Here is a 25,550-nt window from a genome sequence, read left to right as displayed (position 1 = left end):
TGAAAAGTGTTTTGTACTTGTGTTCATACAGTTCCTGGATTTGTCTTGGCAGGTAGACTCCCAAGTATTTTATATTGTCAGCAGCTATTTTAATTGAAATTTTTCTTCCTTTCTTTAGCTGCCTGACTTTGTAGGTAATATATAGAAATGCTGATGATTTATTTGATATCTTTGCTAAAGTTGTTAAGTTGTTAATTATTTTGACTAATTTTTAGTTGATTCTCAAGGATTCTACATGTATGCCATATCATCATATCATTCTAGAGTGACAGTATTGTTTCCTTATTTCCTATTCTAATTTCTTCCATTTCCTTTTCTTCTCTTATTGCTATAGCTACAATTTCTAGCACAATATTAAATATTAGTGATGATATTGGGCCTTGCTTCACCCCTGTTTTTATTGGAAAAGCTTCCAGCTTGTCCCTGATTATAGATAGTGCTTGCTGGTGGTTTTATAGATACTACTTATTATTTTAAGGAAAGCTCCATTTACTCCTGTGCTTTCTATCATTTTTAATAGGAATGAATGCTGTATTTTGTCAAAAGCTTTTTCTGCATCTATTGTGATCATCATATGACTTTTGATGGTTTTGCTATCAATGTGGTCAATTATGCTGATAGTTTCCCGCATATTGAACCAGTCCTGCATTTCTTATATAAATTCCACCAGTCATAATACATGATCTTTGTGATATGTTTTTGTAATCTTGTTGCTAGTATCTTATTTAAAAATTTTTCATCAACGTTTATTAGGGAAATAGGTCTAAAAATTTCTCATATTCTGTTATTGATTTTCCTGTTTTAGGTCTCAACATCATATTTGTGTCATAAAAGGAATTTGGTAGGACTCCTTTGCCTATTTTCTTTGTATACATGAATAAATGTATATAGCATTGGAATGAATTGTTCTTTAAATATTTGGTAGAATTCACTTGTAACTCCATCTGGTTCTAGGGATTCTTCCTTAGGAAGCTAAAAGATGACTTGTTTGATTTCTTTGTCTAAGAGGAGATTATTTAAGTATTCTATTTCCCTTTCTGTTAATTTGGATAATTTATATTTTTGTAAATTTTCATTCATCTTACTTAGATTGTCACATATGACATATGGTTGGGCAAAACAGACCCTAGCAACTGCTTTAATTTTTTTTTAAAATTATTTTTAATGGTTTACAATCGCTGCCATAAAATTAAGATTTTATCCCCCCCACACCTACCCCCCACCACCCCCCTCCCCCCTCACCACCGCATACAATTCTGTATAGGTTCTACATATACTTTCCTATTGAGCAACTGCTTTAATTTAATCTTCATTGGTGGCAAATTCACCCATTTCATTTTGGTACTGGTATTTTTTTTTCTTTTTAAAATCAAATTAACCAATGGTTTATCTATTTTGTTGTTCCCCTGCCCCCGTGAAATCAGCTCTTAGTTTTATTTATTAGTTCAATAGCTATTTTATCAATTTTATTAATCTTTCTTGATTTTCAAGATTTCTAATTTGGTGTTGAATTTGTTCTTTTTTCTAGTTTTTTTTAGTTGTATGCCCAATTCATTGATTTGCTCCTTCTGTATTTTATTAAGTGTTTAGAGATATGATTTCCCCCCCGAAATACTATTTTGGCTGCATCCCATAAATTTTCATATGTTGTCTCATTGTTGTCATTAACTCTTTGGCAAAATTATTGACTGTTTCTAGGATTGGTTCTTTGACTCACTCATTCTTTATGATTAGATTACTTAATTTCTAATTAATTTTAAACTATATTTCCATGGCCCTTTATTGAATGTATTTTTTGTTGCATTATGATCTGAAATGGATGCACTTAGTAATTTTTCTGCACTTGGTTATAAAGTCTTTATGCCTGAATACATGGTCAGTTTTTGTGTAGGTGTCATGTACTGTTGAGAAAAGGATATATTCTCAAGTTTTCTAAAATTCTATTCATCTCATTTTTTTGTTAGATTTGTCTAGTTCTGCGAAGGGAAGGTTGAACCCCTCACTACTATAGTTTTACTCTCTATTTCTTCCCATAACTCATTTAACTTTTCCTTTAAGAATTTGGATGCTATGCCAGTTTGCATATGTTTAATATTGATTTACTTTATTGCCAATTGTGCCTTTTAGCAAGACGTGATTTCTTTATCTCTTTTAATTAGATTCATTTTTGTTTTTGTTTTGTCTGAGTTCATGATTGCTAGTCCTGATTTTTTTTTCACTTCTGCTTGAACACAGTAGATTCTGTTCCAGATTCTGTCCCCTCATTTTTACTCTGTGTGTCTCTCTTTGCTTCAAGTGCATTTTTTATAACAAATATATTGTAGGATTCAGGTTTTTAGTCCACTTTGCAAATTTGCAGTTTATGGGTGAATTTATCCCATTCATATTCACAGTTATGATTACTAACAGTATACTTCCCTCCATCCTATTTCCCCCTTATCTCTCTCTCTCTCTCTCTTTCTCTTTCTTTCTCTCCTTTCATCCTCTCCCTCCTTAAAAGTGCTTTACTTCTCACCACCACCTCCTCCAATACTCCCTACCTTCTATCAGTCCCACCTCCTTTGCTTATGCAACTTTTCTCTTGCTTCTCTGTTGGGTAAAATTTCTATTTCTACATTCAACAGTGTGTGTATATTATTCTTTCTTTCAGCCAATTCTGATGAGAAACAGGTTAAAGTGATGCCCACTACCTTCCCAAATTCCCCTCAATTGTAACAATTCTTTCATGCCTCTTTTTTGTAAGATAATTTACCTCATTCCACATTTCCCTTTCCCCTTCTCCCAGTGCATCCTCTTTCTCACCCCTTAATTTTGTTGTGTGTTTTTTTATATCATTCCATTATAGTAAACTCATACCCATGTCCTCTGTCCATGTATACTCCTTCTCACTGCCTTAATAATGATAAAATTCTTATGAGTTACAATTACCATCTTCCCATGTAGGAATGTACACAGTTCACCCTTATTGAATCTTCTTTGGTTTCTCTTTCCTATTTACCTTTTTATGCTTGTCTTGAGTCTTGTATTTGAAAATCAAATTTTTTGTTCAGCTTTGGTCAGGAATGCTTGAAAGTCCTCTATTTCACTGAGTATCCATTTCCCCCATGATGAATTATACTCAGTTTTGCTGGGGATGTGATGCTTTGTTGTACTCCTAGTTGCTTTGCTCTCTGGAATATCATATTCCAAGCCTTCTGATCCTTTAATGTAGTAGCTGCTAAATCTTGTGTTATTCTGAATGTGACTCCACAGTACTTGAATTGTTTCTTTCTGGATGCTTGCAATATTGTCTCCTTTACCTAGGAGCTCTGGAATTTGGCTATAATACTCCTGGGAATTTTCCTTTTAGATTTTCTTTAAGGAGGTGATTGGTGGATTCTTTCAATCTCTATTTTTCTCTCTGGTTCTAGAATATCAAGGTAGTTTTCCTTACTAAATTTTTGAAATATAACGTCCAGATTCTGCTTTTGATTATGGCTTTCAGGTAGTCCAGTAATTCTTAAATTAGCTATTTTCCAGGTCAGTTGTTTTTCCAATGATATTTTTCACATTTTCTTTGAGTTTTTCATTCTTTTGATTTTGTCATATTGTTTCTTGATGTCTCATGGGGTCATTAGCTTCTACTTGTCCAATTTTAATTTTTAAGGAATTATTTTCTTTAGTGAGCTTTTATGCCTCCTCTTCCATTTGACCAATTCCACTTTTTAAGGAGTTGTGTTATTTGGTGAATTTTTGTATGTCTTTTTCCATTTCTGTGCTTCCCTTACCAAGGTATTGACTCTTATTCCCAAGATTTTCTTGCATCACTCTCATTTCTTTTCCTAATTTTTCCTCTGCCTCTCTGATTTGATTTATAAAGCTCTTCCAGTAAATCTTTTTTTGGGCCTGAGACCAGTTTTCATTTTTCTTTGAGGCTTTGCATGTTGATGTTTTGATATTGTTCTTTTCTGAGTTTGTGTTTTGATCTTCCATATCCCCATGGTAACTTTCTAGGCCAAGTTCTTTTTTTTGTTGTTGCTTGCTTGCTTATTTTCTAGCCTATTTCTTGACCTCCAACTTTATGTTAAAGTTGGGCTCTGCTCCTGGGGTGCAGGGGGTACTATCCCAAGCTTCAGGTTTTTTGTGCTGTCATTTCCAGAGCTAGTTGTGGAGGGTCTGTAAGTTTTCAGTTCTTCCAAGGTGGTATGATTTCTTGGTCTGTGCTATGGTCTGTGAGTGACCTAAATCACTCTTTCCCACTCTGAAACTGTGAGCAGAGTCCCTGCTCCCCTGTGGCTGCAAGCTCTCATGCGCTAGTGTTCTTTTTTGCCCTAGGATTGCAACTCAGGTTTGCATCCTCAATCTGCATATGGGCAATGCAACAGAGTCTTGCCCCTGGTGCTAGCAAAAGGTCCTCTGCAATCTCCTTCTTACCATTTGTCTAACCACCCCTTACTCTCTGTGGGATGAGAACTCCAGAAGTTTCTGCTGCCAATTCAGTCACTCCCAAGACCTGATATTGACTAGCTTGTTGAGGTACAGCCCACACTAAACTGCACTTCACTCTCACTTTAGTGAGACAGACATTTACTGTCAACCTTTGAAGTTGTCTTGGGCTGGAAAATTGTCTTATTCCATCCTTTTGTTGGTTCCACCATTCCAGAATTCATTTTAAGGTGTTATTTAAAGTTGTTTGGAGGGAAATTTGGGAGAGTCAGGCAAGTTCCTGCATTTACTCAGCCATCTTGGCTCTGCCTCCCATGAGATAATATTTGTAAAGAGCTTAGCACAGCACCTGACACAGAGTAGATACTTAATAAATATTCTTTTCATTTCTTCTTGGCTGAATGAGATGATGTTCTTTCCATTGAAATAGCTCATATTTTCTAGTATATTCGGATTGGTATGATTTCTATTTCTATTTACTATCTGTTTAGATAAGTAGATGTACTTGCTTTTCACTATTGGTGAGGATCTTTAGTGTAACTAGCATTTGGTTGGAAGGGTTTAAGTCAGTTGGGTTAAGCTTGGGGGTACCTTCCCCCTTTAAGGGTTAGTGGCCAGGGAAGTTATAAGTTTTGAACTTTAAAATTGTATCTCTAGGTTGGTAATCTTTATGGGACAGATAGACATATATATAGTTCAGTAACAGCCCCCTCCCAACCTTTTCCAGAAGTGAACAGAGTGGCCATGATTTCTTTTCCTACTCTCCTCAAGGTAGGCAAGATTCCAGAGTTATGTACTTCTGCTTCCCTCTGAATCTCCTGTCACTATATTTAGGCATCCTATATGGGTATACATAACTACATGGGCAACACATACCTTATATATAAATATATATGCTGGGGAGGAAGACAATGAAACAACTCCCAGGGGTTCTACACAGAATGAAGCAATTTCTTTCAGATCTGGCAGACCTGGGCTCAATTCTTGGCTCCAGGTATGGCACCTGGAGCAAGGGAAACTGCTGCTTACTAGCTGTGTGACCTTAGGCAAATCCCTTCCTCTATATGCCTTAGTTTACTAAGTTCCAGGAGGCTCATAGCCAGATTGGATGCAGGGTGAGAAGTAATGAGGTAATGTATATAAAGTGAATTATAATATAATCCTTGTAATCCAACATCAGACATTTGCCTCAGGTAGAAACTGGTTCACTTGATGTTTTTAAACACTTAACCCCTTAGTCCTGTTCGGATTTAAATTTTACTTTTTGTAAACCGTTCTGCTTCTGGTAATTGAAGCAGGTGTCAGCATCGTTTCAAAATCAAGATTCTTCTTGTATGGAAGGTGGGTGAGAGAGGGAGATAGTTCAAAAGAAACAAGGCCCTTGTGAAGTCTCCACCTCCAAAATTTTTTTCTTCTTCATTGGTTGCATATATTTTGAGATTAACAAAACCTTCTTTGTCAGGTAAATATTCTGAGCATGGTTAAGCCTTCACACCTTAGTGTGAACTGATTTTAATTACATATTCAGATTGTTTTCAAGGAAATAAGTAACACTTAAAAATAGCTGGGTTTGGGGTAAAATATCTTATTTGAACTTCCACAGGCATTATTATTCCCATTTTACAGGTGAGAAAATGAGGTTAAACCAAGTTATGTAACCACTTCCCAAGGCAAGAGTCAAGGTGTTCCTCTCCACATCCTCCCAATACTCAAGAGTCCATGACAAGCTTTGAATTCAAGTCTTCCTCACCAGGTTCAGTACTATATCCACTGCATCATGACTAATGAGTATTTGAAAGAGATTTGCCTCTAATGTTTGGCAAAGGGTAGACCATGGTTGGGTGCAAAAATGAGAGTGGAAGTAGGGGGAGTTTAGGGAGCTAGAAGGAATTGTTCAGTCAGTCAAAGACTATTTATTAAGAGTCTATTATGTTCCAGGCACTGAGAGAAGCCCTAGTGATACAAAGGCAAAAAACAATCCCTTACCTCAAGGCACTTATGAACTAATGGAAACAATACATAAGTAACTACATACAAATAAGATCTATACAGGATAAACTGGAGATAGCAGAGGTGCCTGAGGGACACAGCCAAATGCCACCTGGCAATTCAGAAAGGAGGGCAGCTAGGTGGCACAGTGGAGAGAGTGTGCGCCCAGACTCAGAAAGATTCACCTTCTTGAGTTCTAATCTGCCCTCAGACACTTCCCAGCTATGTGACTGTGGGCAAGTCACTTAACCCTGTTTGTTTCAGCTTCTTCATCTGTAAAATGATCTGGAGAAGGAAATGGCAAACCACTCCAGTATCTTTGCCAAGCAACCCCAAATGGGATCACCAGGAGTCAGATGCAACTGAAAAACGATTCAACAGCAACAGAAATTCAGAAAGGAGGATGGGGAAAGGGCTATTAAGACAGATCTTGCTTGTCTTACCATTTTGCCTAGAATCAGCGCTGGTTGCCACTGTCCAGCCTCTGAAACACTTCTGCTTTTTGCAACATGTGGTTCTTTTGGTAACTGTACAATCAGATCATCAGTTGCCTGGATTAGGGGGTTAGCCAATTATTCCAGGTAATTGCAGGCTTTGTGCCACATTTTGGTTTCTGAGAAATAGCCTAGTTGCAGCTTGAGAGATAAGGAAAAGAGACAGGACGCAAACCATAGAACTGAAGGGCTTCGGCAACTAGAGTGAAGGAATTGGGTGGATGGGCATCTAGGGACAGAGGGAAGGGTAAAGCCGCTGCAGCTTCTACAGGCATAAAAAGAGTTTTTCTTTTCTTTTCCTTTTTTCTTTTCTTTTTTCTTCTTTTCTTTTCTTTCCTTTTCCTTTCTTTTCTCTTCTTTTCCTTTCCTCTTTCCTTTCCTTTCCTTTTTTAAATGCTCAGTTGATTTAAATCTAGCTAGTTTGTCCTTCTGCTTTCAAATCAGGAAGAGTTGGGCAGGTCTCAAAGTCAGCTGGAGGGATCAGCCTGTGGAGGGAGGAAAGGGGATACCACCTGCTAGTTCTTGATTGTGGGTATCTGTGGAGGAAAGTTGGAGGAGAGAAAAGAAGTGAATAGGAGCCTTCTGGCTACATGTTGTAGTGGAAGCAATCTGATAGAAATCCTAGATTTGAGTCCTGGCTCTGATGCTTACTAGTTTTCTGACCCTATGAAATCTTCCAAGCCCCGGGTTCCTTGTAAAATGTCAACATCACACCAATTTAGCACTGAATCTCAAGAGAGCTGGAAAGGAGTTCAGAGGCCATCTCATCCAATCTGAACCCCAGCAAGAATCCCCAACATTCTTGACAAGTGGTCATGCAGTTCCAAGTCTGTGAACTTCCAGTGAGGGGGGACTAATTCTTTCTCCTTTACCTGTTTCCCTCCTTCCCTCTTTCTTTCCTTCACACAACCTTTCTTCCTTCCACTTTTTTATCCTTTTCCCCATTCCCGTTCCTCCCTTCTCTCCCCTCCCTCTGAGTTCCCTTTAAGCAATCCTTCCCTCCCTCCCTCCTTCCTTCCTTCCTTCCTTCCTTCCTTCCTTCCTTCCTTCCTTCCTTCCTTCCTTCCTTCCTTCCTTCCTAAAAGTTGATGAATGAGGACTGCGGGACTAGGGAATCAGGGCATGCTCACGACCCTGGGCCTAAGTTCTAGGGAAGTAAAATCTTGGAGAAGGGGAAGGCCTAGAGAAAGAGGAGAGGAGGCGATTTAGGGTCCCCGGAAGAGAGATGCTCCACTTTAAAAGGCAGGATCGTGTGTGTGTGTGTGTGTGTGTGTGTGTGTGTGTGTGTGTGTGTGTGAGTGTGTTGAGTGGGGGAGCGGTGGCGTTGTGGAGAGAGTTTTCCTGCGGATAACTAATATCTGAGTAAGGGAGGGAATCTCACTCTCACATCTAAGTGCAGGAAGGTAAAAAACGAGCGAGAAACGCTGAATTACGGAGTCGTAACTCCTTCCCAGGGACCCAGATGCTCCACTGGGTCCACTTGAGCCTCCGACCCTTATGGTTTATGTGGCCGCGACGCCTCGGCAGGACCCCACCTCATAACTCACACGGCACCGGCTTATTTATCTCCCGCGCGCAGTCTGGCCGAAGATCGCCTCAGGCACACCGAAAGCCAGGCAATGGGGCGGGGGATCGGGGAGAAGTGGAAAGGTTGGGGGGTGGGGTGGGGAGGGAGGGGATCAGACGTAGCTCTTAGTTATGTCATCAGATCTTCCAGAGATCTAGAGATCACAGCGCTGCCTCGAGGGGCTCAGAGATACCTAGATGCCCCCACTGCACAGGAAAGGCCTGGCTATCGTCCTTGCCGCCCCCCGGCGTCCAGCAGACTGACGGACCGGGACTGCCATACAATCCCGCGAACCACAAGTAAGCGAGCCGCCCCTGCCCCCAGCCGCAGCAGGAGGGTCTGTGCTGAGCGGCGAGAGCAGCGCCAAGGGACCAGGGAGGCTATTTTAAGGCTTTTTCCACGCCCTTTATTCCCCCCACCGCACCCCCTTACCCGGCCCCCATCCAACAAACAGACAGACAGAAAAACAAACAAGGCCCAAGGCCCACTCGGTTCTCACGCAGAAGCCACAGGGCCCCTCCCTCCGAATTCCTCTGGAGTCTGAGCCACTTGGGCATCGGAAGTGGACCGTTTGGCCAATTGTGTAAAACGGGGTTAGCCTGATTTGCTTATTTCGGGTTCTACAAGAGTTACTGGATAGAGCTTTGGCGTAGGGGCAGGCGGGGGAGAGGGTGGACTGTCCGGTTTAAGGAGGCTAGATTGCTGGTGCTTTTTTCTTCAGAGGTGTGGACCTCCTCGGGGTAGTATTACATGGAGGCGTTTACCATCAGTTGAATGAAATGAAAAAAATGGAGCCACTGGATGAGAAGGTTTAAGTGAATTTTATAGGAGATAGAGATATTCCTCTCTATATGTCATACATCCTTACTAGATTGTAAACTCCATGAGACGGTGGCTTTATTTTCACTAGATTTAAAAATCTCCTCCAGTTCTTGATACAATGTTTTGCCCAACGTAGGTGTTTAATCATTGTTTCTTCAATTGAATTGTGTATGACTGCATATTTGTGGAATGGGCTTTGGATAGCACAGTGTAGGGTTGTTAAAAGCACCAGATTGGGAGACAGCAAAACTGTTTTTGGGGAAAGGGGAGACCAACCTATACTATTTACTAGTTGTGTGACTTTGACCAAGCCACTCACTCACCTCTCTGAGCCTCAGTTATCTCATATGAAAAATGAGGGGATTGAAGTAGATAACTCAGGTGTCTTCCAACTCTGAACCCTCTGACTCTATCACCTGAATTATGACTTTTTTTTTTGTCTTCTGCTTAGTTATGGCTTTCTCGAAGCACTTTAGTTCAATTCTCTGAAAAGAAAATTGGGTCCTTAAGTCTCAGAGCTAAAGGGAATCTGACTTTAACATTGACGAAAAAGGAAGGAAGTGAGAATGGAGCAGGGAAAAAAATAGTTTAGGGAGGCACAATCTCAGTCCCATATAAGGAAAACATCACTATGGAATCTTAGAGTTTCAAGGCCTGTTGTTAAATCTAGAACCCCATGTCTCTACAACATCCCTGACAAGTGGTTGTAAGGGCCTTGTCAAGCACTTACAGAGTGAGGGGACAGCTCTAATTAATCTGCAGCATTCCCTTTTATTGAACTGAAAACTCTTTCCTTGTAACTTACCCTTCTTGCTTCTAATTCTAATGTAAGCCACTCTGAGGACAGGGATTGTTTTTGGTTTTGTGTATCCCAGTGCCTGGCACATAGTAGGTGTTTAATAAAAGCTTATTGATTGATTGATGGGAGTCAAACAATGACTCTATCCTTTCTTCCGCACAGCCTCTCAAATATTCCAGAGATAAAGAATATTATCCATCTTCATCCCAGTCATCTCATCTCTAGGTTAAACATTCACTGCCCAGGTTCAGTTACCTTTCATTGCACAGAATACTTTAGAGACTGCTTCTTTATCCTGGTCCTCAATCATCTAGTCAGTATCTCTTCTAAAAAAAATGAAAACAATATTCTAAATGACTTCTTGACTAAAAAAAAAACTACAGTACTATGGGCTACCTTATTGGGCAATATTTCTGACTCACAATTCTTGCTTCAGATTCTATCACCAAGTATTTGCTGTGTGCCTCCTGTGTTCTCAGCTGGGTGCTAGCTGCTTGGGGATGTCAGAGAACTTAATTCATCTAAGGTTTATTGGGAGCCAACTATGCTCCATGCTCCAGTAGGGGGTGAAATGGTGAATATAAAGACCAGGAAGACAGGTACCTTTCCCATAAGGAATTTGCAACCTGATTGACAAGCCTAAATGCATTTCCTAAGAAGATTAGCAAACAATACTACTTATTTTTGTAGCCATTTTATATGAGATGGGGTCCCCAGTCAGGAAGAAGGGGGTGTCACCACTGAGGGGCTGTTTACACTTGAAGTAGAGGGAAGCTTCCAACATTTGCTTTTGTCCAGACTACTTAAATCAGAAGGACTGCAGAGACCAATCTCTACCACATTCTTCCTTCCCTTGTTACTTCATGCTCTGCTGGTCTGCTCCATCATATTGGTGGATACCGGGCTTTTCATACCCTGTGTGGTACATAGTTTTGCAACCCTTCTTTCTACAATTAGGAATTCCCCTTCCCTGTAGTTCACCAGTTTGGCCTTTTCTTTTCTTTTCTTTTCTTTTCTTTTCTTTTCTTTTCTTTTCTTTTCTTTTCTCTTCTTTCTTTCTTTCTTTCTTTCTTTCTTTCTTTCTTTCGCTCTTTCTTTCGCTCTTTCTTTCGCTCTTTCTTTCTCTCCCTCTCTCTCTCCCTCTCCCTCTCCCTCTCCCTCTCTCTCTTTCTTTCTTTCTTCCCCTTTGGTCACTAACACTGGAGAGATTTAGACAAACCCCAAGCAGAGCCTCTACCTGTGCTTCTGAGTCCAGGTTCAAATCAAAGGAAGGTAGCTGAGCCTTCTCATGATCTTCTTTCCCCCAGGCTGGTGCTTTTACAATCCAAAAAATATCTATTAATTACCTACTATGTGTGGGCACTGAGGTTACAAAAATAAACCAAAACAAACTTCTGCCTTCAAAGGGTTTATATTCTACTGGGGATGGGCAGAGAGATAGCATATTCATGGATACATTTTTTGCTTTTGTTTTGTTTTTTGGTTAGACCTGTGACTTCCTCGAAGTTGGAGGAGCTCTCTCCAGGAATGTAGGGCATAAGAGTTTAGTAGTTATTAGTCTTAAGGAGTTATTTGGGTATACCTAGAGATCATATGATTCATTCTCTGAAATTCAGCTAGTATGTACCAAAAGCATAACTTGAACAGGGGTCTTTCTGCCTTCAAGATCAGCCAGCCCACTATCCACTAGACCACACTGCCTCCTACAACAGGTAAGGTAACGAGGAAGGAGACTAGCTGAGGAAATCAGGAAGGCTAAGCCTGGAGGAAAGAGAGAACTGTGAGAGGCAGAGGTCAGTAGGGTGAGCCTGCACCTGGACCAGTTATCACCTGGGTTCCCTCTTAGCCTGCTCTGGCTTTATTTTCTCACACTTCTCCCCTCCCCACTTTTTCAAAGGAACTTTTTTCCACTTTGACACTTCTAGAATATTGCTCATCCGAGGTCTTCAGCCCAGGGCCCTAAAGGAGAAAGGCTGGGACTGAAAACCTAATTAATCAATCAACAAAAGCAGAGTTTGATTTCAATTATCTCTAAATACAACATTCATGAAGGATTTCCAGGTACTGTGGGATCTATGTGGAGAACCTGTGTTTGGTATCTGGTAGGGGAAGTGATCTCAATCCCCTCCCTCCAAGGAAAGCGAGTACAGGTGATGACAGATTGGGACCTGAGTCATCAGCGACTAGAAAGTCACTAGGAGAAGATAGAGGGATTTGTCTTTGCCTCATCACTAAACGCTTATTCTCTGCTCTGCTGGCATTCTAACCTTGGAGCACCACTCCATCTCCGATGACAAGAGTCTTGTATCAGAGAGAGGGCATCTGCATTTGGGGAAGTTCCCAGGGCCTTTGATGTGGTGGATGTATAAGGGATGGAGGAATATCCAGAACGCTGGGTCTATGGTTCTAACCACCAGACTTCCACACCCTTCATAGGGCCATCCCTGCTAGTCTCCTCTCTTCTCACTAGTTGCCTAGAATGGAACTACATTGCTTTCAGGAAAACTCTAGAACTGAAAATATTATCCAAAAAGTTGAGGTCGAGGTCAGAGCCCATCCTGGCCCCTGAGAGGCCAGGCAGGTTCAGATCAGAGATTGAGGGGTTCAGGGGTCCTAGATCTAAGCCCCTGTTAGGAATCACCTCCACTGCACTACTTGTCCCTACCTCCAATTTTCCTACAATTTCACTACAAAAGCTTCTAGGAGATAGATGGGTCCCTCCAAAGCCTCATGTTCCCTCTGGTTCCTCTTTCCTTGTGCCCATTCATCTCTACCCACTCTTCTCTTCTCTCATCTCACACTATCTGTCCTTTTCCCCTTTTCTGTCTGTTTCCTTTCCCAAGTCCTGCCGATCTTCGTTTCCTGACTGTCCTTGATTCAGCTCAGCCCCTGTGTAGTTCTGCAAATTAAATGAGTCTGGTCCTAGTAACCGGATCCTTGAACTTTGTGCTGTACCTTGGCTCCTAGCTTCCTCTCTGGAGCTCAAAGTATGCTAGGTGGTAGGAGCCAGCAACATTCCTCAATTGTTCTCTAGGACAGGGGCTGTGGGGCTGAGGGCTCCTCTGGAAGGGTCATGGAGGGGAGAAAGGAGAACTGCTTTGGGAGTCTTGGGTGCCCAGTAGGCACTACTTGCTGGTATGAGCTCAGAATCTTTATCATGCCCTGCATTTAGACTCCAATAACTGTTTGTGGAATTGAATTACCACTCTGTGCTGAGGTGAGGGATGATCGGAGGTGATGGCTTCCACCTTGGAAAAAGAAAATGATGTTCCCCTTCAGAAGTCATAGGACACTTTGTTTTGTGAGTTCTTTGATGCTTTCATCATTGAATATTGCTGTGTTCTTGGCTTATTCCCCTGTTAGAATTAAACCTCCTTGAGGGTAGAAGTCTGGTATCTTACCTAAGCTTTCTATGTCCCCTTCTATGCTCTGCGGTGTTCTGTCAGCATACATATTTCCTTGTCATATTGTAATCTGGAAGGGACCTTAAAAGCCACCTTGTCCCCTTCATCCCCCTTCCTCATTCAGAAGAGGTTAAGTGATTTTCCTAAAGTCACACAGGTAGTAAATGGCCAGAGTGAGATTTGAACTCAGGTTCCCTGGCTCTAAATTCAATGCTTTTCCCACTGTAACAGGAGGCAGCTAGGTGGGTTCTTTGGATAGAACTCTGAGCCTGGAGTCAGGAAATTGTTTTTCAGTTGTTTCAGTTGTGTTCAACTCTTTATAACCCCATCTGGGGTTTTCTTGGCAAAGATACTGGGGTGGTTTGTCATTTCCTTCTCCAGAGGGAGTCAGGAAGACCTGAGAATCTGGCTAACTGTGTGACCCTGGGTAAGTCAATTAACCTCTATTTGCCTAAATTCACTGGAGAAGGAAATAGCAAACTGCTCCAGTGGTTTAGGGTAGCTAGGTGGCACAGTGGACAGAACACTGGGCTTGAAATTGGGAAGACTCATCTTCCTGAGTTCAAATCTGGCCTCAAATACATAGCTCTGTGACCCTGGGCGAGTCACTGCATCCTGTTTGGCTCAATTTCCTCATCTGTAAAATAAGCTAGAGAAGGAAATGGAAAATCATTCCAGTATCTTTGCCAAGAAAACCTCATGGATAGTATTATCCACAGGGGTCACAGAGTCAGATGTGACTGAACGACAATACTGCTTTGTGGGAGTTGGGGGGCAAGGAAAGATTCCTTTTACCTCTTCCTAACCCCGTTTAGTGTATTTTCTGTCTACTTTTATCCTCATGCCTTTCTTAACTTTCCTTTGTGTGTCTATCACACTCATCTTCGCCCATCCCAATTCTCCCCCACTCTCTTTGTCTTTTCCCTGTCCATGTCCCTGGCTGTCTCCAGGCCTCTTCCTGCTCCCTTGTCTCCTACTCTTTTCCCCTCCATCTCTTATTGGAGGTGTTTATTTAATTGTTTTCCTTGATGCTCTGTGGCAGGCGATCCCGCCATTAAACCCTGCCATGCACATTCTGACTGTGTAATTTAAAGCCATAGTTAAATTATGACTTCTCTGAACCTGTTGTGGCACTGACGCATAAGCCTAATTAAATGATCACATCCATTCTGAAGGCAGCTCTCTTCTCCCCTCCAACGTTAATTACAACATAAGAGGCTTTAATGGCCCGCCTCACCTCCAGCTCCTGGAAAGAAAGGTCAGGCGATTAATTTTCGTCATTAATCTTTTCCCAATGTGGACACTGGGCTGTCACAGGAGCCTATTAAACCCCCTTTGTCCCCCCTTCCAGCCTCCCTGGCCCCCTCACCCCCTCCTCCCCGAGTGACTGGAGAGAACGAAAATATTTAAGAATCACTTTGTCTCTCTGCCTTTTTTTTTCCCTTCCTGAGACAGTTTCTCCTTGGGGGTCTACAAGGGAGGTGGGGGAGGTAGCAGCAGGGCATCTGGGTAAATGTACTGAGCCTTTAAACTGGGGCTCCTAAAATGGAGGGGACTGGGGGGCAGGTTCCGTCTGATGTTGGGGTAGGGGTGGAAGAGGCAGTTTAGGAAGGCATTTGGCAGCCTGGGTAGGCATCCTAACCTTTTTGGGTGCCCAGCGATAGGAAGAGGACACTATAATTCAGACTTTCCAGTTGGATTCCAGGCTAGTAAAGTAAAAAGGGAAATTTGCCAATACCCAAGAACTCCACAGCCAGACCCTCTGTCCTGATATTCAGAATCTACCCCGAACCTCTTCCAGCTATCTTTACCCTTCGGTATTCTGCTTCCTTTGTAACCAACCAACAAACCAAAGACAGATTAATCCTACCCCCTTTCTAAGAGCAGGAGGAAGGAAATGTGGTATATGTGTGACCTTGGACAAGTTACCTTTTAATTATGATTATTATGGCCATAATTATGAATATGACTCACATTAATAGAGTTCTTTCAAGTTTACAAAAATAAAACAAACTCACCCTTCTTTGAAGATTATTATTTGCCAATGAGGAATCTCAGATTCAGAGAAATTAAATGATTTACCCAAATCCACACAGCTAGGAGATATAATGGAGTAGGCACTTGAATCCAGGCCTTTCTTGATTCAGTGACTTTTCCACTACTGCTTTACAGAGCTTCAGTTATACCCATCTGTGAAATGGGCATCATAGTACTTTCACTACCTACCTCAGGGGACCCATGTAAAGAAAGTAACTTAAAAACAGTTATATACATACACCAATATTCTGTTAGGATCCATATCTATATCTATATATTATATATACTGTATATAGTATATATACATACATATATTAGAAATCACTCTGGAATATATAAAGCATTATATACTATGAAATGTATGATAAAGCTCGATATATGTGTGGTTTATCATCATTATCATCATTATCATTTTTATGTAACAAAGAGAAAACCGAACAGTTTGGTTCTCTGCAGTGACATCCCCTGGAGGAAGCCATAGAATCATTTCAGCTGTGAAAGGTCTAGGCTTCCAGGGCTGCTGGTGTTGAGAGACAGTGCCCAGAAGAAGGAGAGGGCTGGGGAGAGGGTAACAGAGTGGGGCAGGGTGTGGCTGGCAGGAAAGAACGGCCTGGGGAGGGGGTGTGAGGGAAAGAACAGGCTGTCCCAACCTTCTCAATTCTAGCACCAGGCCAGGAAGGGAAAGGGAAAGGAGGGGCCTACCAGGATCTCTGCAGGCAGCTTTATTCGGAGCCCAGAATTTATTTGACTTAAAACTCTAATCCAGAAGAAAGCCCCTAAGAAATGGAAGGAGAGTGAGGTTTGTTCTAGGGTGAGGCTTGGAACTGATAGGCTGTCTGGCTGAACTCCCATGCAGAAGGAAGGCAGGAAGGAGTTTGGATGGTATGGGGCATGCCAAGGGCATATATGTAGGGATATCAGGACATCCAGCCTGCCCCTCCCAACTCCTGCCATGGGCCTGAGCCCCTTAGTTCTCTGTACTGGGCGGAAGAATCCCTAAATATACTGGAAGGTGAGGGGTTAGAGTTCTTGGTACACATGTAATGTGAAAAATGACCAGCAAGTGCCCATGGAGAAGAAAATTAAGACATGACCTCTCACTTACAGGCAGACCCACCCACTCACCTGCTCACACTTTCTCATTTGCTCTTACATACAAGCCTATTTTAACTCATAGATATCTATTTCCTCATATATTCGCACGCTCACATGGAAATCCTATTCCTGCACATTTGTGTCCATTGTGACACACCTTTGTGTGCACAGAAAATCTCCAGTTGCATTCACATTCTCCTGAGGCACATAAATCAATCAGCTTGTAGAAATTGTGGGGAACTCATTTGTTGGCTCTGATGGGCAACTGTATATGAGGCTTCTATACCAGAACTCCCCAAAACCTGGGGCCAGAAGGATTTCTGAAACTTTTAGCACCCGAGATAGAGAAAAAAAATGGACTAGCTAGAGGGACCTGACAGAACCTCTGAGAGCCAGAAGATGAGACAAAGGAAGCTTACCTATGCCTTCCCTAAGCAGGGAGGGCAGGGCATCGAAAGCATAGACAGGGGATGGGGGCAAGTCTCTGTGGAGTGCCAGTCTCTTTTCTAGACTTCCTAAATATAAGTATAAAAATGGAACTTGGAGAAGGTGCTAAGGGAGGCTCTACCTTCAGCCTGGAGCTCCCAGACTTAGGTGCTTAAGTCTTTACACGGTTTCCTGCTACTTGGAAAGAGAAGGCTTCTAGGAAAGCTGGAGAACATCTGGCAAGGACCCAGGAGGTTTGGTTCAGACAGGGAGGAGAATTTATTTTCAGGAAAGACTGCCCTCAGGGGTCCCCCTCCCCTCCAAAGTAGGGGCAAATCCGCATCTGTCCCAATGATGGTGTCCCTAACCTTCCTTTAACCAGGAGAAAGCCCTCTAGGTGCAGAGTAAGTCCCCCTCCCCTGACATGCCCCCTCCCCCACTGATGCCACCCCAAGGACATTGGGGACATCACGTCCACAGAGCCCTGCGCAGCCGGATAATAATAATTAATAATCATTAGGAACAATAAGGAGAATACCAGTGCCCGGCCGGCCCAATGTGCAGGCTCGGCTCTTTTTTTTTTTTTTTTACTTTAATGAAAACAATGATTTGACTTTGAACAAAGTGACTTTTTTTTTTAAGTGAAAGCTAGATCTAGTCTCTCTACTCCCCCCATTCCAACCGCCTCCCGCCCCCCTTTCCTTTCCTGGCTCCCCCTCCCATCTTGCCCCCCTCCCTGGTTTTTTTCCCTCTCTCTTTTTTCTTTTTCTTTTAATACTCTGCGTTCTATCATGCAAATCCCCTTTCAAATTATGAGAGTATTAGAGCCATCAACGGTAATGTCACCGCCACAAAATGAGAGCAGAGACTTAAGCACCTAACGAACAATGAAATGTGCGAGCCTTGGGACAGGACAATTAAGAACTGGGCTTAGCCAGCCAGGGAAATTTATTGCTATCAAATCCATATTTCTATTTTCCCCCTGAACAGTAACCTATTTGAATATGATTAAAGGGTTTCATTACGGCGGAGAGAAAGGCCCGTGTCCCACCGTTCCCTGTGAGCTCACAAACACACGCCTGGCTCTGGGGCACCCTGAGGGTGGGAGAAGGAGGGAGCTATGGGAGACAGAAGTGAGGAAAGGGTAGGCAGCAGAGGAGAGAGGTTGTGGGGTCCCAGAGAGTCCAGGAACTGGGCAGCTAGGGTGGGGGTTGGGGGGGTGCCTCTGCTGAAATGGATGACTGGTCTGGGATGGGACCTAAGAGGAAAAAGTAGTGGATTTGGAGGCAGAAGACCAGAGTTTGCATCTAAATATATATCCTCTATGACCTTCAGGAAGTCACTTCAACTCCATAGACCTCAGTTTCCTTATTTGTAGAATAAGAGATTTAAATGAGATGACCTCCAAGGCTCCCTTTAGTTTGAAATCCTGTGATGCTTTACCTCTGGGTACCTAGAGGCTGCTTTGAGACAGTGGAGTGCATGGGACCTGGCTAATCAATCAATCTATTATATCCTAGACTGGTGACTTATTTAAATGATGTTGATTTGAGATTAAGGTTAGATTGGAGGAAGGGGGGAGTGAGAAGTCAGAGGGCAACAATATAATCAATCTAGAATTGCAATGGACCTCCAAGGCCATCAATAATTTTATAGATGATGAAAATGAGGCTCAGAGAGGTTAAGTGATTTGCCCAAGTTGACCCAGGTTGTAAGTATCAGAGAAGAGATTTGAACCTAGGACCTTTAACTGTAATGTACTCAGGTAGAAAACTATTGAACCCAACCAGCCCCAAGAATACTTTGGCATAGGTCTGACGTATCAACCCCTGAGAGATGGAGTGGGCTGTGTGGTAGAGGAGAAGGAGGAAGAAAGGAAAAAGAGAAAGTATATGGTTTAAACAGGCCTAATGTAGACCTTCAGCCCTGTTGAAGCCCCATGCATCAAGCTTCATGGACAAGAGACTTACCCTGAACACTCAGTAGAGGGACTTATCCAACTTCTCAAGTGGAGATGAAGTGCGGGGAGTCACTTCTGGGCTTTCAGACGTAGGCATCCAGGCCCTCACAGTCTCATGGAATGTTTTAGCTTGAAAGGACTTTCCATGTCACTTATTCCAACTTCCTCATTTACATATGAAGAAACTGAGACCATGGCCAGTCTATTGCAATCCCCTCATCCTCTAGGTTGCAAGCATTTGTATACTCTAGGTGAGGCTGGAAAATGTGGACTTTCTCTCCTTCCAAACACTAGTGAAAGTATGTGTCTCTCTGAAAAATAATCCTAGAAAATGACCTTGGTTTCAGCAACTTTTGTGTTGCACATTAAGGGACTAGTACATGGCTTGCCTCATATTCTAGATCTGCTGAATTGTTTGTCAGTTGCGTCAGCCCTTAGTCCCTGTGGGGAAAAGGGGTGAACTGAAGATCCAACCCTCTGAGAACCTCTGCCCCTGCTGACCATCATCACCATTTCTCAGAACTGGAAAATCAACCTTGGGGTTTCTACTATAACCACCTATCGCTATAGTTCCAGGTGACATTAATCCCTACCATGAGCATTTTGGATGTGCTCCATGCTTGAGAGTGACCGCCATTGGCAATTTTACCCAGTGCCCAGGTAATAATAGTAGACACCATCTAGAGAGTGCTTTCTTGAAAGTTTGCGAAGCATTTTAAAAGCATAATTCCATTTTTTCCTAAGAGAAACCCTGACAGCCAGTTCCTGTTATTAGGCTCACCTTGCAGAAGAGGAAACTGAGTTAAACAGAGGTCAACTGACTTGCCTAGAGTCACACAGCTAGTGAATGTTTGAGGCTGGATTTAGTAATAATAACAGCTAATATTTATACAGTACCTACTACGCTGTGCTGATCTTTTCACAAACATTACTTCATTTGATCCTGTCTCATTTGACCTGCACAACAATCTTGTGAGGTGGGTGCTACTATTATCTTCATTTTACAGTTGAGGAAACTGAGGTAGAAAAAGGCAAAGTTATTTTCCAGGGTCATACAGCTAGTAAGTGTCTGAAGCTGGATTTGAACTCGGGTTTTCCTGACTCCAGATCTAGCACTCTATGCCCTCTAGCACCTCATGTACTTGGGGAGATGGGGTTCTCTCTATTTCTTCTCAGAGGTAGTAGGAGGTACTAGCTTTGAGAGGAATCAGATGACCAAGACTAAAATCTCAGCTCTGCTACTTACGTCTTGTGGGCAGATCTCTTTTTCTGGACATCAGTTTCACCATCTGTAAAATAAGGAAGATGGATTAGATGGGAAAAGATCCTTTCCAATACTAAATCTATAAACTTAACAAAAAGAAAATTGAACTCTGAGTAACTGAAAGAATGAAAAATATCTTAGAGAACAGATAATGGTGGTGGCATAGAAAGTACATTGGAATTGGCATCAGGAGATCTGTATTCAAATCTCCCATCTGTTACTTAGTACTTATGTTGGACAAACCTCTCTAGGTCTCAGTTTGCTCAACAGTAAAATGAAAATATTAGTCCAGATGATCCCCTAGGTCCCTTCCATCTCTAGATCTAGATTCTACGATCCCATGACTTAACCTCCTTGGACCTCACTTTCCTCAAATGTAAAATGAGAGATTTGGACTACGTGATGTCTAAGGTCTCTTACAGCTCTAAATCCTTTGCTCTACAAATGCCCATTGGATGATCTGCCTCAGCTAGGTCTCATGCCATCTTTCTATAAGGTCATTTTTTCCTTTGATGATAAAAATAATTCCCTTTACTTCTCCGCATAGAAGGAAGGATATGATTGATTGTCAATTATGTTAAGTATGGTATGGTATGGTATGGTATGGTATGGTATGGTATGGTATGGTATGGTATGGTATGGTATGGTATAGTATAGCTTAATATTGGGGTATATGCAGTGTTCAGGAGGACTAGCCTCTGGACTTACTGAGTGCTTTTATGGGCTGCTCATCCATATTTAATGTTCATCTATCACCCAGTTATCACCTATGACTCCATGTAGCTATAGGGAGCACTGGCGCTGGTCCACCATAGTAAAACTGCCTTGACAAATGGACTAAACCAGGTCACAATAGGCCACAAACCTGTTAGTTTATGGGGCTATTTACCCCAAGTATGTAAAGAATTCCCCTGTCAGAATGGGCCTAACTTTTGTCTTTCCACTGGACTTTGATGACTCTAGAGGAGAGAGCGGGGATGACACTTTGTGCAACTCTACCTTACTTAAATCCAATTCATGTGCAAGGCATCACCCTCGTGATGTCATTGGTCCTCTTAGAAAATGAAGGATGAAAAGCAATATTTTAGTATTTGTTGTTGTATAATGTGGTATAGTATAGTATTAGTTGTTGTGGTTTATTAAAGGGATATTTAGTATATCCTGAAGGCATATTCATGTAGCCTTTGGCTTGGATAGTGAGGAGGTCTGATGCCACTAGGAACAAACTGGGCCACAGCTACTCAAGATCTAACAAAGAAAGTTTTCAGCACTAGTCTTTGACACTGTCAAATGGCTCAGCGTCAGAAATGGAAATGATTTTATTAATAGGAATGGACATGGTTTTGTTCGTTATTTATTAATTATGGTTTTATTCATTAATGGGCACTAAATAAGATGCTTTCCCTTAGGATCACTGGACCTTTTTAATCTGAGTTGCGGCCAAAAACCTCCTATATGTGTTGTCTCTCTCTACTTGAATGTGAATTCTTTGATACAGAGACTGTCTTAGTTTTCTCTTTGTATGGTTTGTATCGATAATACTTGGCACAGTGCTTTGCACATAGTAAATGTTTAATAAATCTTTTTTTCTTTCATTCATTTATTGGAAAGAGAGGACTCTTTGTGGAGTCCCACAGATGATAAGATTATAGATTTAGAGCTCAGAAGGAACCTCAAAGATTACTGGGGTCCAGCTCTTTCTGGAGCAAAGTCAGTATTTGAACTCTAGAATTGGTCTGTTCCTTATCCACCCTTTTCTTCTCACTAGGATATCTCCCTCTTTTAGTCTCCCTCCCAGTGTCTTAGTCCTTTCTAGACTTGTACTTTTGTACTTCTTCCCTTCTCTCCCATGGGGACAATTTCATCCACATTTCAAATATGGAAATCCAAAGGGCAATGGCACAAAGAAAGCTGGATTAATCGTGGGGCTGTCAAGGGACCTATGGAACCACTGGGAATGAATAAATGGGCAAGGCTTCTAGTCACCTGGACATGCCATGTATCACATAGGTGCGGTTTTCTGTCTGAGGGACTGGTAGCAGTGACTGCCAGGGTCACACCTGCTGGTCTAGAAATACTGGTGTCTCTCCCTTCTGTGAGGTAAAGGAACGTATTGATTTCTGGGAGCATGAACCAGTCAAGGGGTCAAGCTCCACAGGCAAAAGAAACCTGATCTCTTACTAATTCATTTTTGTTCTCATTTAACAAGTATTTATTTTCTCTCCCCTCCAATTCATTGAAAAAAAAAGAAAATCCTCATAATAAATATGCATGTTCAATTAAAATAAATTCTCACATTGTCTATGTTCAAAAATGTAGGTTTCATTCCACATCTTGAGTTTATCACTTCTCTGTATAGGAATTGAGTAACATGCCACATCACTGGTCTTCTGGCCTCTTAGCTGGTCATTACATCAATCAGAGTTTCTTCAGAACTATTTGCCTTTACAATATTGCTGTTATTATACAAATGGTTTGACGTGGCCCCACCGACCTGAACTCAATTTCCTGAAGTACTAGATTCTTTTCTCCGAGTCACTGCAGAGCACCTTTGCTTTCAGTCTTGGGGATTTTTTCACCCCTTTCTCCACCTCTGACATTTAACTGCGTGACCTTGGATAAGTGTCTTGAGTTCTTTAGGCTTCAGTTTCTTCACTTGTAAAATGACAGTTTAGGTTAGATGGTCTGTCTCTAAGGTCCTTCTTCTTGTTATAAATCTATGATCCTATGATTTACTACTTCTTAAACTTTATGTGTGTGTGTGTGTGTGTGTGTGTGTGTGTGTGTGTGTGTGTGTGTGTGTGTGTGTGTGTGTGATGGAACTCCCAACTCAAGGCACGGGTCCCTGAGTCTGTTTTTTTTTCCTGGAATTCATTGACCTGTACTCATGACCTGTTTATCTGTTCTCCTTCTTCTGTGATGGCCCCTTTTGTTGGGGGAGTTCCTACCATCTGCTTCTCTCTCTTCACATACTCTAGACCAGAAGTGTATGGGTTTATTTAAAAGGGAAAGGACAACATACAAATTTAGAAAATAAACACAGGATTTAGAGCTAGAAGGGACTTATTTAGTCCAATCTATTCATTTTATAAATGAGAAAACTGGTTGAGAGGGGCAGTCATGACTTGCTCAAGATCGCACAGTAGTGAAGGACAGAGTTAGGATTCAAACCCAGGTTTCCAGACTACAAATCTAGTACCTTTTGCTTTAGGCCAAATTGTCCCCCCTTTTTCCCAACTTTTCATTTTGCAGTTGTTGTTCAGTTGCATCCAACTCTTTGTGAACCCATTTGGCATATTCTTGGCAAAGACACTCGAGTGGTTTGCCATTTCCTTTTCCTTTTACAAATGAGGAAACTGAGGCGAACAGGGCTTAAGTGACCTGCCCAGGGCCCCTCTTAAACTTACTATCTTCCCAGATCCAGGCCCAGTGCTCTATCCACTACCATCTAGATGCCTCCTTTCACCTGTTAGGGTAAAGTAAATTAGAAGTTCAAAAAGAAGGCTAGCCACTTCCCAATTAGGTGATCCTAAACTATTCTGTCTAGAGATAGCTTTCCAGGCCCAGTTTGGCTTGTATATTATTATGTATACTACTCCTGTCTAGCTACCTAGTAGATCCCAGAAGAGAAAGACCTCTTTCTTCCTCAAGCACTCTCAGTCATTTTGAGAGTTCATCTACCTGACCTCAGGGATCAAAATCATTCTCTCTATCCTCCAGCCAATTAGCAAGACTCCCAATTAAATTCTGTGTTTTTGATGCTTTATCCATATTACTTGGTAATCCCTTAGCTAACTAGGTATTTCTCACCCCATCCCCCTTCTACCCCAACCCAATTTAGGGCAGTGGAGGATAAGTACAATAGTCTATTTATTTTTTAGGAGGCAATCAGGGTTCAGTGACTTGCCTAGGGTAGCATAGCTAGTAAGTATCTAAGGCTGGATTTGAACTCCTGACTCTGGGGCTCATTCTCTAACCATTGTGCAGGCTATTACTTTAAAAGAAATCAGAATAATTCAAGCTATCACACAGGTCACTTCTACTGTTCACAGTAGGCACTCTCTTTCTTTAGCGTTTTTTTATGTACATTATTGCATTGGACAACCCTGTAAGAGAAACAGTGTAGGCATTCTTATCCCTGTCTTGTAAATGAGAGCAGCTAAGAGGTGCAGTGGATAGAATGCCTGGCCTAGAGTTAGGAAGATTTGTCTTCATGAGTTCAAATCTGGCCTCAGACACTTACTAGCTGTGTAACCCTGGGTAAGTTGCTGAACCCTGTTTGTCTCAGTTTCCTCATCTGTAAAATGGACTGGAGAAGGAAACGGTGAACCACTCCAGCATCTTTGCCAAGAAAACCTCAAATGGGGTCACAAAAAGTCGGACACAGATGGACCACAACAGCAACAAACATCTGAATGAAGAAACCAAGGCCCATTGAAGTCAATGCAGATTTGTACAGGGCCTGCAAGGGCCTGCAATTAGTTACTGGTAAAGCAGAGACAAAGATAAGACCCAGGTGTCCTGACACTAATGGTCTTTTCACTGAACCATGGTGCTCACCTTACTCTCCCTCATTCAAGCAAGTAAGTAAGTAAATCAAACAAGGATCTATTGGGTGTCTACTATGTGCCAGTACTGGGCTACAAAGGCTAAAGTCAAATAGCTCTGCCCTCAAGGAGAATATGTCTGAGTGGGGTAGATACCATGGGCATCTCTCTCTTTCTAGCATCCATGCTATATACAGCACATTATGGATATATGCTATATAAACATGTATTAACAGACATACTATGATATGTAATATGTTCACATATCATCTAGACATATGTACACACAACACATACAAAAAGACACATACTTTGAAATGTTTCCTCTTCTTCATGGTTCCTCAAATACAGTTCTCTTACTTCTCTGTTCTACTGAGGGATTTCTGGATCTCCACCTTTATCTTATTCCCTACCTCCTTGACTGTGCTTTGCACCCCTTTCCTCCAGCCATCACCTAGATAGACTCAGTTTCTCTTCATTCCACTCAGTTTTGGTATTTGTTAACCAATCATCAAAAATAATTTATCAAGCATCTGTTACCACAAGGCATTGTGCTAAATGCTGTGGGGATGGTCAAAGTCAGAGAAATGTACAGCCATGTTCTAGCTTCTACTCAACTGGATAAATCTGAACCTCTCTGAGTCTCAGTTTCCTTGTTTATAAAAGGAGTATCATACTTTTCCTGTCTACCTCACAGAAAGGAAGAAAAAAAACCATTTAT

General features: G+C 41.9%; 1 long non-coding RNA gene across 1 annotated transcript in view; it reads left to right on the top strand.

The window, feature by feature from the left end:
• The first annotated feature begins 8,687 nt into the window (after positions 1-8,687).
• The window catches only part of LOC140526118 (uncharacterized), a 310,915-nt gene continuing 294,052 nt past the window's right edge, over positions 8,688-25,550 (top strand). The window contains exon 1 of the long non-coding RNA XR_011974249.1: positions 8,688-8,774. This is a non-coding gene — a long non-coding RNA (uncharacterized lncRNA). The remainder of the gene's footprint in view (positions 8,775-25,550) is intronic.

The sequence above is a fragment of the Notamacropus eugenii genome, chromosome 2 (assembly GCF_028372415.1).
Source record: "Notamacropus eugenii isolate mMacEug1 chromosome 2, mMacEug1.pri_v2, whole genome shotgun sequence".
Classification (NCBI taxonomy): Eukaryota; Metazoa; Chordata; class Mammalia; order Diprotodontia; family Macropodidae; genus Notamacropus; species Notamacropus eugenii.
This window is presented reverse-complemented; position numbering and strand designations above follow the sequence as displayed.